Source organism: Cupressus sempervirens, chromosome 10 (assembly GCF_028749045.1).
Source record: "Cupressus sempervirens isolate cs-2001-9-10 chromosome 10, ASM2874904v1, whole genome shotgun sequence".
NCBI lineage: Eukaryota > Viridiplantae > Streptophyta > Pinopsida > Cupressales > Cupressaceae > Cupressus > Cupressus sempervirens.
In genome coordinates this window covers 637,705,565-637,722,064 of record NC_143127.1, presented here as the reverse complement: position 1 = coordinate 637,722,064, position 16,500 = coordinate 637,705,565, and positions in this window count along the sequence as shown.

Genomic DNA, 16,500 nt, shown 5'->3' with positions numbered 1-16,500 from the left:
AAATTAAAAGATATATGTAATCACGTACATCAATTGCCTAGATAATCTGTAACACATGTACATATCAATAAAATTTATATGATCACATACATATATGAGAGTTAGAGTTAGAGTTAAAGGGAACTTGAGTTTTCAGAACTTTAGTCCAATTAAAGATTAGTATGTAGGTTTGACTTAAAGGGTTTGAAATGAGTTAGATTAGGGTTTGATTAGGATTTCATTTAGATTAAAAAGGGTTTGAGTTTACAGTTTTAGATTACATTAGAGTTTCAATTAAAGAAATTAGGGTTAAATGAGTTTTCAATTACCTAAAATCTTACATGTTAGAGTTAGAGTTAGATTAAAGGGTGGCATTTCTAGATAGATAAGGGTTTGAGTTTTTAGTTAGGATTGTAACATTAGATCTAGTTTGAGAACTTAGATTATGGTTTGAGTTTGAAGTTAGGATATAATATTTATTAGGATTTGAAAATGATTTAAAAATACAATTTAAGGCTCACAACTAAAAAAGTGTAGAATTGACATAAAGTAAAGTTATCAAAAATATATGTACAATTATAGTTTATTTTTGTCTATAATACAAGACCTCGAATATAAGTTATCTGAATAAGTTGACACTTACATTGAACATATACATGTCTTACAAATTCATACTAGACCACTTAGGTTTCTAGTGGAAGCTAGGGAATGAATTATGAACATAATATATATATATATATATATATATATATATATATATATATATATATATATATATATATATATATATATATATATATATATATATATATATATATATATAAGTAACTTAATAAAAAAAATCTATTGTAATCCTATTAATATTTAAATTAATAAGAGAGTTTTTATCATTCTTATTGAATTGAGATTAAATTTGTAGGAAGAGTGGGTCAATATTGGAAAAATGCTAGAAGAATTATAGGCCTTAGCCTAGGTAAGGTAAGATTCTAATTTTTCTTATAGTTCCATCATCAACATATAGGAGGAATGAAAGTGAAATTTAAGGAAGGATGGTCAATGTCTTTTGAAGAATCCTAGACTAAGAACAAAATAAAGAAATACTATTGTGAAACTTGTTCTATATAAAAACATAGAAAATAGGATCTTATTAGCTAAATTCTAACCCAAACAATTATTGAGTATGGAAAATGAAAGTCCTCGAAGATTGAAAATACTTCATATCAAAAGATATCAAAGTTATACTTGACACATCAAGAGTATTGATATAATTCCTATGTATGTGTAAGAGTTTCACATCAATATTTAAGAATCTTTATATAGATGATGATAATTTATTGGTATAAAAGAGTGATCACTTGGAAACATATATCATCGTTAAATCATAAATAAGATAGCTTATTAAAACCTTAAAGATCACAATTAGTGCAACCTACAAGTACATCATAGTTAGACCATAAAGTAGATTTATTTTTAACCCTTAACCCCCAACATTATTGTAACCCATTTGCAATCATAGTTAAATCATTTAAATATGATAACTTATATTAAACTATTAAACCTTGACATTTGAAATGGAAATAGATAATATTTGTTAAATGTGTTAAGTAGAACCCTTATATGCATAATAAGTGGTGGAATATGAACATTGATCCTTAATAACCTTAAGAAAACATGTTTCCTTCACAACAAACTTTCCAATGATCCTGAAACACAAGTATGATTCTCTTGAGGAGAAAGTGTTCATGAAAACAATAGACCATGCTTATAAACACAAAGCAAACACAAGATGCAAGAAACAATCAATATATTAAAAAAAACATATGGTACAGTTGAACTTAATTTATTAAGCCTTAAAAAGATATTTAATTTTCCCTAATGGTAAATGGTGTCCTTATTGAGGACTTGTTACCTCATGCCATTTAACACAAGGTGATAAACTAGCTCCCAAATTTCATCCCACTAGTCAATATCATTCTTTATCTCTACTTTCTCAAAATACTGAGCATCCACACAAAGACAAATTCATTTCCTATTGTTTATATGTATGCAAGAAAATGTGAGAAAATGGATAATAAGATCTAGACAATAGTTAAAACTAGCTTATATATACCTCTATATATATTATGCCAAGAGTAACCATTCTCGAGGCGTCTATTTTCATTTAATCCCAAGGTTATTTTAATCATAGTTGGGATTTATGAAAATGAAAATAGGTGCCTCGAGAATGATTACTCTTGGCATAATATATATAGAGGTATATATAAGCTAGTGGCAATCACGACGCAACAGGAAAAGTTAGTGCTGAATTATTTATTTCTTTTTAAATACAATTGCATAAACTTACTATAAAAATGTAATAGTGTAAACTTACTATAAAATTATTCTTGAATATTTTATTTTTAAATTCTATATATGGTGTTTATTTGCATCACTTTAATTCAGTTTTATTTTAAGCATATTGTTACGTAAAATGTTATATTGAAGAGTAGAGTTATAGTTAGGGTTAGGGTTAGTGTTAGGGTTGGGGCTATTGTTAGGGTTTGAGCTATGGATAGGGTTAGAGTTATGGTCAGGAAAAGAGTTACAATTAGAGTCAGGATTAGCATTACGGTTAGGGATAGGGTTATTTTTAGCATTATGAATCTTGTTAGGGTTATAGTTAGGGTTAGGTTTAGAATTAGAGTTAGAGTCAATGTTAGGATTAGGGTTAGAATTAGGGTTCAAAATATATTTAGGGTTAAAAATATATTTAGGGTTAGGGTTAAGGTAAGGGCAAGGGTAAGAATAAGGGTTTAGGTTACAAATATAGTTAGGGTTAGGATTAGAATTAGAGTTAGGGTTTGAGTTAGAGGTAGGGTTAGAATTGGAGCTCAAATAAGGGCTAGAGTTAGAGTTGAAATTTGGGTTATAATTAGAGTTAAAATTAGGATTAGGGTTAGGGTTAAAATTAGATTTACGGTTAGAGTTAGAGAAAGGGTTAGTTTTAGGGTGATGGTTAAGGTTGGGTTTATATTTAGAGTTAGGGTTGTATATATAGTTACATCAGGGTTAAGGTTAGGGTAAGGGTTTGAGTCAGGGTTAAGGTTAGGGTTAGGGTTAGGGTTAGGGCTATGGTTTTTGTCTAGATTAAAGTAAGGGTTAAGGTTAGAGTTAGAGTTTTGAGTCAGGGTTAAGGTTAGAGTTAGGGTTAGGTTATGGTTTTAGTGAAGGTTAAACTAAGGATTAGGGTTAGGATTAGAGTCTAATTATAGTAGAGTTAGATTTACAGTTAGGGTTATATTTAGGGTTAGAGTTAGGGGTAGGATTATGGTTAAAAAAAACTAATTTTCTTTTTGGCATATTGTAATGTAAAATGTTATAGTCAAATATAGATAAATGGTTAGGGACAAAGTTACCATTACAGTTAATGTTAAACTTAGGGATAGAATAAGGGTTAGGGTTAGCATTAGGGTTAGGGATGAAGTTAGGGCTAGGGTTTGAGTTATGGTTAAGGTTAGGGTTAGAGTTATAATTATGGTTATTGTTAGAGTTATGGTTATGGTTATTGTTAGAGTTATGTTTATGGTTAAGGTTAGGGTTAGAGTTATGGTTATGGTTAAGGTTCGGATTAGAGTTATGTTTATGATTAAGGTTAGGGTTAGAGTTATGGTCATAGTTAAGGTTAGGGTTAGAGTTATGGTTATGGTTAGGGTTAGTGTTATAGTAAGGCTAGGGTTAGGGTTTGAGTCAGGGTTAAGGTTAGAGTCAAGGTTAGGGTTTGAGTTAGGATTAAAGTAAGGGTTAGGGTTAGGGTTAGGGTTTGATAATGGTAGAGTTGGATTTAGGGTTAGAGTTGAGGGTTAGTTTTATGCTCATGGTTAAGGTTAGGGTTAGGGTTATTATAGGGCTTGAGTTAGGGTTATTGTAGGGATAGGGTTAGGGTTTGAGTTAGGGTTAAGGTTAGATTTAGGATTAGGGTTAGGGTTTGAGTTAGGGTTAAGGTTAGATTTAGGATTAGGGTTAGGGTTTTAGTTAGGATTGAAGTTAGGATTAGGGTTAGGGTTAGAGTCTAATTATGGTAGAGTTAGATTTAGGGTTAGAGTTAGGGATAGAGTTATGTTTATGGTTAAGTTTAGGGTTAGAGTTATGCTCATGGTTAAGGTTAGGGTTAGACTTATGGTTATGGTTAGGGTTAGGGTTATAGTAGGGCCAGGGTTAGGGTTAGGGTTCGGGTTAGGGCTTGAGTAAGGGTTAAGTTTCTAGAGTTATGGTTAGGGAAAAGTTTTCAGCCAAGATTAAAGTTAGGGTTAGGGTTATGGTTAGAGTCCAACTATGGTGGAGTTAGATTTAGGGTTAGAGTTAGGGACAACTTAATGTTTATGGTCAAGATTAGTGTTAAGGTGAGGGTTAGGATTAGAGTTAGAGTTAAGGTTAGAGTTAAGGTTAGAATTAAGGTTAGGGTTAGTGTTAAGGTTAGGGTTAGGGTTAGAGTTAGAGTTAGGGTTAGCATTAGGATGAAAATTAGGGTAAGGGATAAGGTTTGAATTAGAGTTAGGGTTCTTGTTAGGGTTAGGTCTACAATTAGAGCTAGAGTTAGGGTCAAGGTTAGAGTTACAGTCAAGGTTAGAGTTAGAGTTAGGGTTAGGGTTAGGTTTAAAATTAGAGCTAGAGTTGGGATTAGGGTTAGGGTTAGAATTAGGGTTAGAAATATAGTTAGGATTAGAGATAGAGTTAGGGTTAGGGTAAGGGTAAGAATTAGGGTGAGGGTTAGAATTAGGATTACAAATATAGTTAGGGTTAGTGTTAGGGTTAGAATAAGAGTTAGGGTTAGGGTTAGAGATAGAGTTAGAATTAGAGTTAGAATAAGGGTTGGAGTTAGAGTTAGAGTTAGAGTTAGGGTTATATTTAGGGTTAGAATCAAGGTTAGGATTATAATTAGTGTTAGAGTTACGGTTAGGGTTATGGTTAGGGTTAGCATTAGGGTTAGGGTTAGGGTTAGTGTTAGGGTTATGGTTAGGATTAGCATTAGGGTTAGGGTTACAATTAGAGTTAGAGTTAAAATTAGAGGTAGTGTTAGTGTTAGTGTTAGTGTTAGTATAAGAGTTAGAGTTAGAATTAGAGTTAGAGTTAGGGTTCAAGTTAGAGTTAGAGTTAAAGTTAGAGATAGAGTTGTGGTCAGGGTTAGATTAGGGTTAGGTTAAAGTTACCTGATTAGATTTAGGGTTAGGGTAAGAGTTAGGGCTAGGATTATGATTAGAATTAGGGTTAGTGTTAGAGTTAGAGTTATATATAGTGTTAGGGTTAGGATTAGGGGTAGGTTTATAGTCAAAGTTAGGGTTAGGGTTACAAAAAAAGTCAGGGTTAGGATTAGGGGTAGGTTTATAGTCAAAGTTAGGGTTAAAGTTACAAAAAGAGTCAGAGTTAGAGTTAGGGTTAGAATTATGGGTAGGGTTAGAATTAGAGATAAAGTTAGAGTTGGAGTTAGGGTTAGAGTTAGAGTTAGAGTTAGATCTAGGGTAAGAATCAAGGTTGGAATTAGGGTTAGGATTAGAATTAGCATTAGAGTTAGAGTTAGGGTTAGAATTAGGGTTAGGGTTAGGGCTAGGTAAGAATTAGAGTTAGAGTTATAGTTAGGGTTAGAGTTAGGAACAGAGTTATAGTTAGGGTTAGAATTAGGTTAGGGTTAGAACTAGAATTGGGGTTAGGATTAGAATTAGGGTTAGAGTTAGGGTTATATAGGTTCGGGTTAGGATTAGGGGTAGAATTAGAGTTACAATTAGTGTTAGAGTTAGAATTAGGGTTAGAGTTAGAATTAGGGTTACAAATATAATTAGGGTTACAGATTGAGTTAGAGCTAGAGTTAGGGTAAGGGTAACAATTAGGGTTAGGGCTAGAATTAGGGTTACAAATAAAGTGAGGGTTAGAATTAGGGTTAGGGTTAGGGTTAGATTTAGAGGTAGGATTTGAGCTAGAGTTAGAGTTAGAATTAGAATTAGAACAAGAGTTGGAGTTAGAGGTAGGGTTAGAATTAGAGGTAGGATTATGATTAGAATAAGGGTTATGGTTAGAGTTAGGATTATAATTAGTGTTAATTTTAGTGTTAGTGTTAGTGTTAGTGTTAGGGTTAGAATTGGGGCTAGAATTGAGGCTAGGGTTAGGGTTAGGGTTAGAATTAGAGTTAGAGTTAGGGATCAAGTTAGAGTTAAAGTTGGAGATAGAGTTGGGGTTAGGGTTAGGTTTAGGGTTACGGCTGGAGTTAGGGTTAGATTTAGGTTTAGAGTTAGAGTTAGGGTTAGAAATAGGATTGGGTTTATAATTAGAAATAGGGTTAGGATTAGAGTTAGAGTTACAAATAGTGTTAGGGTTAGGATTAGCATTATATATAGTGTTAGGATTAGGATTATGGGTAGGATTAGGGTTAGAGTTAGGGTTAGAGTTAGGGATACAATTAGAGTTAGAGTTATAATTATAGTTAGGGTTAGAGTTAGAGTTAGAGTTAGGGTTAGAATTAGGGGTAGGGATAGGGTTAGGGTTAGAGATAGAGTTGGAGTTAGAGTTAGGGTTAGAGTTAGAATATGGGTCAAAATTAGGGTTAGATTTGGGGTTAGAATTAGCATTAGAGTTAGAATTAGAGTTAGGATTAGAGTTATAGTAAGGCTTAGGGTTAGGTCTAGAATTAGGGTTAGGGTTAGAATTAGCATTAGATTTAGGATTATAAAGGATTAAGGTTAGGGTTAGGGGAGAATTAAAGTTAGAGATAGAGTTAGAGTTAGATTAGGGTTAGGGTTAGGGTTAGGGTTAAAATTAGAATTATCTAGTTAGAGTTAGAGGTAGAGTTAGAGTTTATGTTATTATTGTGGTTAAGATAATTTTTGGGTTACTAATCATATTATAGCTGATGTTAGTGCTATTATTACACTTTACCTTGGTGTTAGGATAACTGACAAGTTAAATTTTAATATGGGTTAGTTCTATTATAATGCCCATGATTAGTGCTATTGTGATATAAGTTATTAACCTTTTTAATAATGTAATCTCTCCCCCCCTCTCTCTCCCTCTCTCTCTAACTACGCCCATTAATATCTCCCCCACTATCTAAATATGCCCTCTCTCTCTGTAGTCTCTAGTAATGCCCCCTAATCTATCTCTCTAATCTCTAGATACACCCACTTATCTCTCCCACCCTACTTTCTAGATACTCCTCCTAATCTCTCTCCCCCTTTATGCTCTCTAGATACACCCCTAATCTCTCTCTCTCTCTCTCTCTCTCTACATAAAACATGCCTCTATAAGAAACATAATATGAGCTCCTTCTTTTCTACAGGTATGCTCTCTCTCTCTCTCTCTCTCTCTCTCTCTCTCTCTCTCTCTCTCTCTCTCTCTATGGGTGTGTGTATATACATATTATCACTTATTAAAAATATAATATTATTTCAAGTTACTTGTACATATAGGGTTAGGCTAAAGTATATAATTTACTAAATGATTAGTACAATCATATATAGAGTAAGAGTTAAAGTTAGGATCCGAGGTTTACAATTTCATTTATATGACATTCGGTGTTATGGTTAGGGTTAATAAGTGGTTAAATGTTACACTAAAATATGGGATAGGGTTAAGGGAAGTATGAGATTTAGGTGTAGTGTTGGAGTATTTGGAGTACAACTATGGTCAAATTTGGGATATATGTTATACAAATGACTCGAATAGTGGAAAAATTAATTCATGAAAGGGAAGTTATAAGTCCCAACACAACAATTCAGATGATGTTAAAAGTGTGAAAGAATATATAAGAGTCAATTTTATGAAAATTATTTCTCCATGATGATGTGAGAACATTATATATTGTTGAATTTTTAATAATGCTAATGCAATTTTTATTGTAATGATTAAGAATTGTAATCAATAAATCTCCCTATCATTAAGGAATATATTTAGACTTATGATTTTCTTTCTTAATTAATATATTTAGTAGCCACATCCATTCAAGAAATTTTTCATACAACAATAAATTTAATTTGTCTTGTTCTTTTCTCCACAAAAGTTACATTGAACAATGGGGAAATAAAATTGCCAATACAACTAATTAGAAGTAAAAATTTGAAACCAAAGATAAGAATGAACTATATACAAAAAATATTATCTGTGATGGTCTAAATACATGTCACATTCTTCAATGATTAGGATTCTTTTGTGACATTTATTTGAACAATGATTGTGAAATACTTCTTTCATCATTGAGGGAAACCCATCCACTTTTGTAGATGTGTTACACATAAATTTTTATGCATCTTCCATATGCATTTCTTCCATTTCCTCAACATAGTCAATTGGAAATATTGCTTCTCTACAACTTTAATTATAGTTGTGTGCACCTCTTTAATTATTTGTAGGCATTTTTCAAATTCAATCTTGAAGAAATCATTTGAGATCATTGAAGTAGTTAGACTATAGTATCCAATAATGTTTGATTCTCTATTCGAGGTATCCATAACTCAAATAGTAACCTGCAAACTTATAAACAAAAATCAACATATGGAAATAATCATAATGAAAAAGTATTAATAGTTAACATAAATTCTTTCAAATGAATAATGTTCAAAATAACATAAATAAAAATCAAAACTATTTCAAATGAAATAGTTAGATTGTAATGTCTAAAATATGGTGGCATTGTCTTCCGCTTTTCAAACATTACAAACATAAATATTAATAAAAATCTATATATAGTATGAAAAATATTTAAATAAAACACATATATAATCTAATTAAATAATGACAAAACATAAACTAAATATATGATTCGTTTATTTTAAGTTAATCACTAACTTTAATAAAATACAAATTTTATTGATAAGGTGACCTTCTTGTCCACATCAATGATTAAATTTAATTATGAAACATTAAAATATAATTATTTTGAAACATGCAAATATAAAACTATTATGAAACATACAAATCTAAAACATGGAATCCAAAAGTATTTTGAAATATGCAAATCTAAAATTAATGTAAAACATGGAAATGTAAAACTAAATTGAAACATGCACATTAAAAATATGCAAAAGAAATGTATTATCAAATATCTAAATCAAATAGTTTTTGAATCCTAAATCTAAATCAAACATACAAGGTTAAACTAAATGGAACTTTAATCTACTCCTGTTCAAATACTCTAATTGCTCCAATAATCTCCATCTCTTCCTCCCTGCAAAAACACAAAATGAAAATGAAATGAGGAGAGTTTGTTTTATAATTTATGAGAGAACCCTCATATCCCCCAATAGATGTCTTTTGACATTCCAAGAATTTGTTTCAAATTTCCCCACTCCTCACAAAAAATAAGCATGAATGTGCATGTAAAAATATATTTAACAAAAAGAAAATGTTTTATATTTAAAATTTTAATTAAGTTATTTCAGCCCTATTTTCTTGGGTTCTATTTTTTTGGCCTTATTTTTTCAGGTCCTATTATTTTAGCATCCATTTGGCTTAATATTATATTTGCTAGCTATTATTTCGAGAATTTTATTTTATTTTATAATTCAATAATGATAAAATATATACTAAATATATGTTTTATCTACTTTAAATAAATCATTAACTTTAATAAAATATAAATTGTATTGATATGGTGGCATTCTCATCCAAATTAATGATAAAATTATGCTTTGAAACATGAAAATATAAATACTTAGAAACATGCAAATGTAAAACTATTGTGAAACATTCAAATCTAAAACATGCAAACCAAAACTATTTTGAAATATGCAAATCTAAAACTAATATGAAACATGCAAATATAAAACTAATTTGAAACATGCACTTTTAAAATATGTAAATGAAAAGTATTATAAAATATAAAAATCAAATAGATTTTGAATACAAATCTAAATCTAAATCAAATATGCAAGACTAAACTATTAAATGCAAGCCTAAATAGTTATGAATAGAATTCTAAATCTAAATGAAATTAATTAGAATTGAAATCTAAATCAAAGTAGAATATTATAACTAATTTTGAATTTCAATTTATATCTACATCTAAATCTAAATGAAAATGTAAATTAAAAATAGAAATATCACCTGCAAAAATGTTACTCCAAAACTTCAATCTACTCCTATTCAAAAACTCCAATCTAATCCTCCAATAACCTCCACCTCTTCCTTCCTGCAAAAACATAAAATGAAAATGAAATGAGGAGCCCTAGTTTTATAACTTCTGAGAGGCTCCTCATATCCCCCAACCGATGTCTCTTCACATTCCACGAATTTGTTTCAAATTCCCTCACTCCCTGCAAAAAATAAGCATGAATGTGCATGCAAAATTATATTTAACAAAAAAAAATCATATTGAAATATTTTGCCACTATTTTTTCAGGCCCTATTTTTTCGGGTCCTACTTTTTCGGGCCCTACTTTTTCGGGCCCTATTATTTTGGCCCTATTATTTTGGCCTCCATTTGGCTTCCTATTATTTTGGCCAGCTATTATTTTGGGAATTCTTTTTTAATATTTAATTTAGAATCTCGTAACTGCTCCCAATTCTTTTTTATTGACGAAGAATCTTTTTTGGCATATTCTCATGCTGGGTATTTGTGTTGTGATTGTATAGAACACCTCTCAATATAAATATTTTTAAGTCAAAGTGGAAGGTAGCCCAAATTTGAACATGTATTATGGAGATGTCTTTTTTTTCTAGCATTCTTTAGGAGCATAGGGGAGAGGACCCACTACTTGAATGCATTCCAATAATTGTGAATGGAGTTGTTCACTTGATACCTACACTTATTGACTTAATGTCCATTTTTTTGACAACATTGTACCAATACTTGTGACTTTGAAGTTGTTAGTACAATGCTAACTACCCAAAATTGAATAAAATGTACCCTTAGTTATAAAAAAAATCAATGATGTGATGCCACATAAGCTGTTCAACTATGGGTACCCTTTATGCATGACCATTGGTCTCACTTTTTTTTTGGGATGTTTTGGACAACTTGGTAAAAATCATGTTGATTTGGCATCATAACAAGTGACATGGACTTGAAACCTTAGTTATAAGTAGGCGACTCACCAAGTAAGTTGCTATAAAAAACTAGGAGTGATTTGAAATATTTACGTAGGGTTTTGATAAGCGCAAAGTTAGGGTGTTCAAGTATTGGGTCCTCTCGCCTATTTTAGCTCCCAAATAATGGAAACCTCTATCATGTGCAAGATAGAATTGAATTCTACCTATTTCTTAATTTGTAAAGAGTGAGAGGAATTGAATGGAGTTGTAATGTGAAAAGGTGTCCCACTAGACAAATATAAGGTGACTTAATGTTGTAATTATAGCTTCATGTTTGACCTCAAGATGGTCATGAGAAATATTGGTGATCAATGTCTTGGATGTAGAGGAATTGTACACATATGTACTATCATACATCTTCCTTGGGTGTCTTGTTGTCCGATTTGATTAAATGAAATGTAGTTTTTTGGCTACTTTTATGTAATTGTAATTTTATATGTTGTGAATTATTTCCAAATGGGATCAAATTTTGATTTGGGTTTTCCAACTAGCCACCTTGGGTGGTGAAGCAAAAATTGGGTATAGGGTCCATGTATTGACCAACATGGACCCTTGAAGTTAGGGTGCACACATTTTTTCTCCTCTCCCCTAGCATGGTTTGAATGTTAGATATAATGTGAACATGAATAAGAATAGAACTATTTGATTTGATTTTATTATTCACAAATTGAATCCAAAAGATAATGTCTTTAAATTGATCAATTTGGTGAAATAATAAATTTGGTAGTATAATATTTCTAATATATCGATACAATTATTGAAATATAACTATGTCAAATGTGAGATACGTAATGTATTATGAGTAAAAAGTCACTATAATGGGCTTTTTTAAATTCTGAAAATGATTAAAGGTATTGATCTAGATGTAAAGTGGTTTTAAATGAGTGTCACCAAGGGGAAAGCTACAAGTTATTGCTCAAGGTGAAATAATTGAGTGCTCATTCATTTTCATGCAATAAAAACTCTAGTAGTGGATCCAGTTTATATGTACAAAAACATGTGTGTGTGTGTGTGCGCACGTGCATGTGTATAGGCTCCTGATTAGTCCATTTATGCATGACTGCTAGAGAGTTATGAAAAAATACTTGGACATTTGTCCATAACAATTGGTGATATGACTGAAATGGTTTTCAGTGAAATGGAGGTTTTGTATTAGTCAACACTTTTTAAAATCATGTTTTGACCCTTTTGTGTATAACATCTCCTATAGAGTGCACCATTATTGGCCATAAGCTAAAACCTTAACTTTAATAAGTTATGCTGCCATTACTGGTACCTTTCCCCTAGATAAAATGAATGATAATTTTTCCATTTCATCTAATGAGAGTTAGGTTGTTGTGAACCTTTACTCATGAAACATGACTTAACAAGTTCTTCTTATAGGGCACCAAGTTTAATCCTAACAAAAATATCATAATTTGACTATCACAAATTGACTTGTTGTAAGTAACACTTACTTAACTATGGTTTTATATGTGGCCCGAGTAATTATTTTAAATATCTTATTGCTTCCACTATTTTTGAAAACATAGGATATTTTCAATACCTAGCAATTTTAGAAAAGATTTTATTTAAATTTCACTACCAACACTTGCATTGTTAAGATGGTTATGTTTCTTCTTGCATTTACTGACTTATATATGGATATTTTCTCAATGAAGTATTATGATGCATAGAGAACTTAATGTTACTGTACTTTAGTGATATTATTAAAATGTCAAACCATTTTAAGATGTTAACTGGTAGTTATACACCAAGTTTAATAGAATAGACAAGCCATTAAAATCTCCAATATTTAAAATTTGATTTTTTCAAAGTAATTTATTTGATTTTCTTTACTAATGTTTATTTATTACATTAATAAAAAATATGAACATTAAACTCAATATTGGTGAATTAGAATGTATTTTTAAAATGACTAAGTATATTTTTAAATTTTTAATTCAACAAATAAGTAACATTTTCATGCATTGACATGACTTGGTATTTAAAATATATTTATATTGAACTTACATGGTTAGATTAATAGGGTTTGTGTTAGATTTAGATTTGATTAGGATTTCATTCTAGGGTTTGAGCTAGGGTAATTTCAATTTGAGTTAGGGTTTAAAGATTAGGATTTCAGTTACGGTTAGGGTTAGGTTTTAGGGTTATCTAGTTATCTATTAAGATTAGGATTTGAGTTAAAGATTATAGTTTGATCTAAAGGGTTCAAATGATTTCTAGATTAGGGTTTGAGTGAACTAGATTTTAAAGGGTTTGGTTGGGGTTATGGTTGTACATTATTTACTTAAACTTGGTTAATTTAGGGTTTGACTTCAATATTAGGGTTTGGTTAGCATTTGATTTAAAAAGAAATTCTAGGGTAAATGAGTAAATATTAGTGGTAGAGTTTTCAGTTAGGAAATTGGATCTAAGGGTTGGATTTAGATTAGGGTATGAGTTAGAGATCTAAGGGTTTCGGTTAAATTTGGTTTGGATTAGATTATGGTTACGGTTCAACCTAGGGTTACATTAGCTCATTTTAGTTATAGAACTCTAGGGTTAAAGAGTTTTCAAATTAGGGTTGGAGTTTGAGTTGGGGTTAGAAATTAGGGTTAGATTTTGAGTTAGGGTTAGGGTTATGGTTAGTGTTATTTTTTAGGGTTATAGTTAGTTTTAGGGTTATGTCTAGATCTAGCTTGTTCTAATATTTTTTATTTTTTCTACACTATTTTTTATTTTTTCTAATATGTTTCTAATAATTCAAGTTTAATGTTATCTCTAATATGTTGCAATGTTTTTTCAAATATTTTATAATGTTTTTCTAATATAAAATGTTTTTTTTTCTAATATTTTGTAATGTTATATATACTAATTTATTTTCTTTAATGTTAAATACTAATATTTCCTAATGTTGTAATACTAATTTATTTCTCTAATATTGTACAAGAAATGAAAATTTTAAAATATTTCACTTAGTAATGTTTTCCTAATAATTCTACACTATTGTTTTTAAATATTTTTATAATGTTTTTCTAATATTTTCTGATTTTCAAGAAGTTAATATTTTAAAAATATTTTCTAATATTTTTGTAATATTTTCTGATGTTTCTTCTAATATTTTCTTATAGTTTTTAATATTTTTCAAACTAATATTTTAAAATATATTTTCTAATGTTTTTCTAATATTTAAAAATGTAATGTTCTTTCTAATATTTTTATAATAAAATTAATATTTTTCTAAATTTGTTTTTTCTAATCTTTTTATAATAAAGCTAATATTTTTCTAAAAAAATTGTTTGTAATTAAACTAATTTCTTTTTTCTAATAAAAATAATATTTTCTACTTTCCAAGACTAACTTTAAAAAAAATATTTTCTGATGTTTTCTCTAATATTTTTCTAATATTTTGTAACGTTTTTCCTATTATTTTCTCATAATTCTCTAATATTTTTCAAAGTGATATTTTTAAAATATATTTACTAACATGTTTTTCTAATATTTGAATGTAATTTTTTCTAATAAAAACTAATATTTGAATATAATGTTTTTTCTAATTTTTTTATGTAATGTTTTTTCTAATGTTCTGATATTCTAGAAATAAACGTTTTAAAAATAATTTCTAATGTTTTTCTAATATTCAACTAATTTAACACTAATTTTTTTCTAGATTTGTTTTCTAATGCTATATTAATATTTTTCTAATTTATAAAAAAATTATACAAAAAAATTTATGAATGTTAAATTAATAGAATTAACATAAAAAATAAAATAAAATAAAATTAACATTAAAACATACTTTGAAAACATTAAAAACATTCAAATAATAACATATAGACATACCTAAAATAGTGCAACGATGGGAATCTGGAGGAGAATGACGGGGCATGCTAACCAGTCAAGTACATTTGCTCCAACATATAAGTCAAAATCAATGTACCATAAAAATGAATAGTGAAATTAAGAAAATAGAGTTTAAAAATGTTGCAATCACTGTAAAATATGTTCACAGTGAACATATTAATTTGGTATGTTTGTAGCGAACATACCTAATAAATGTGAAATATGTTCGCTGCGAACACTCTTATAATATATGTTTGTTGCAAACATGCTTACTATGTTTGTGCGAACAAATGATAAATGCAATTAGCAAATTTCACAAAGTTTTTGGATTTTCTTCATCCCAGAAAAGTGGAACCCATTACTGTGGGTTCACCCAAGCCTTTGAGCTCTTTAGTTCCATCTAGTAGGGTTGCTCTCTGGCTCTGACTTTATATGTTCTCATTGTTGATGGATTTGATTACTTGCCAGCCTACTCCATTTCTTTTTGTTTGTTTGATGGAATTTCCTTTCCAGATTCCTCCTCTTAGTTGGTCGATGGGCACTTTGCTGATGATTCCTTTCTCACTCTTTTGGAGGATGAGGATAACATCGCTAATGCCTTGCAATGCCTAGATACATTTTGTCAAGGCTCTTGCTCTTCTATTCAATGACACAAAATGCTCTATTATCAACAATCTTTTCTTCCAGCTTTACCATGGCTTGATTAGTTCGAATGGAAATGGGTCATGCATGGGGAGATCTTTTGCTTTTTGGGCATCCCATTTTCCTTTCAAGCTTTGCTAGTTGATTTGTGGAACACTGTGCTTATAAAGATTGAAAAGAAGCTTGAATATTGGCTTACGAAACCCCTTTCTCTTGTTGGAAAATTTCAGATTTTCTCAAAGGTCCTATCGGCTACACATGTTTATTATTCTTGTTGTTGGGCTCCTTCCAAAGCATCTTATCTAAAATTAGAGTGATTGCTCTATGACTTTCTTTGGGCTTTTGGTTCTGACCATCAAGGCTTTTATAGCGTGGCTTGGGATTTTTATTGTCTCCCCAAAGAGTCTAAAGGCCTTGGCCTTCTTTCCATGTAGAAGCAAGTCCTTGCTCTTTGTGCCAAATGGACTATATGTGTCATTACTGCAGATGAAGCTTGGAAAGTTTTGGTTTGGCATTGCATTTCTTCTGGGTTTCCTGTTAATAGGCATGCATGGAAAGGGACTGGATTTCAAACCCTTCTTATCATATGGGAACCTGTGCACATATAAGGCTCTTTTATTATCAGGAGAATTTGGAAAGCTTGGGAAGTTGTCAAGCCTTGGCTTTGTTGGTCTGGTGATGGGTTTTGTGGTGGGCTCTCTTTAAATCAGCAGAACATTTGGTGGTCTCCATTATTTTCCATCTAGTGTGTTCCTTTGGGCAAGACTCAAGGTGATAGTTCTCTGCATTTTTTCAAATGTATCATCAAGGCACCTAAGGACTTCTTTTCCAGGGTCTCTACGAGTCTCAAATCCTGGGAAGATATGCAAGTCTTGTTCCATCTTGCCCGTTTAGATCGACAAACTTTTGATTTGTTACTTTTTTCAATTCTAGATCACTTAATTCACAAGGTCGGTATTCAGTCTGTTCGACCTTGGTGGATAGATTGGAAGTGGTATCTTGCCA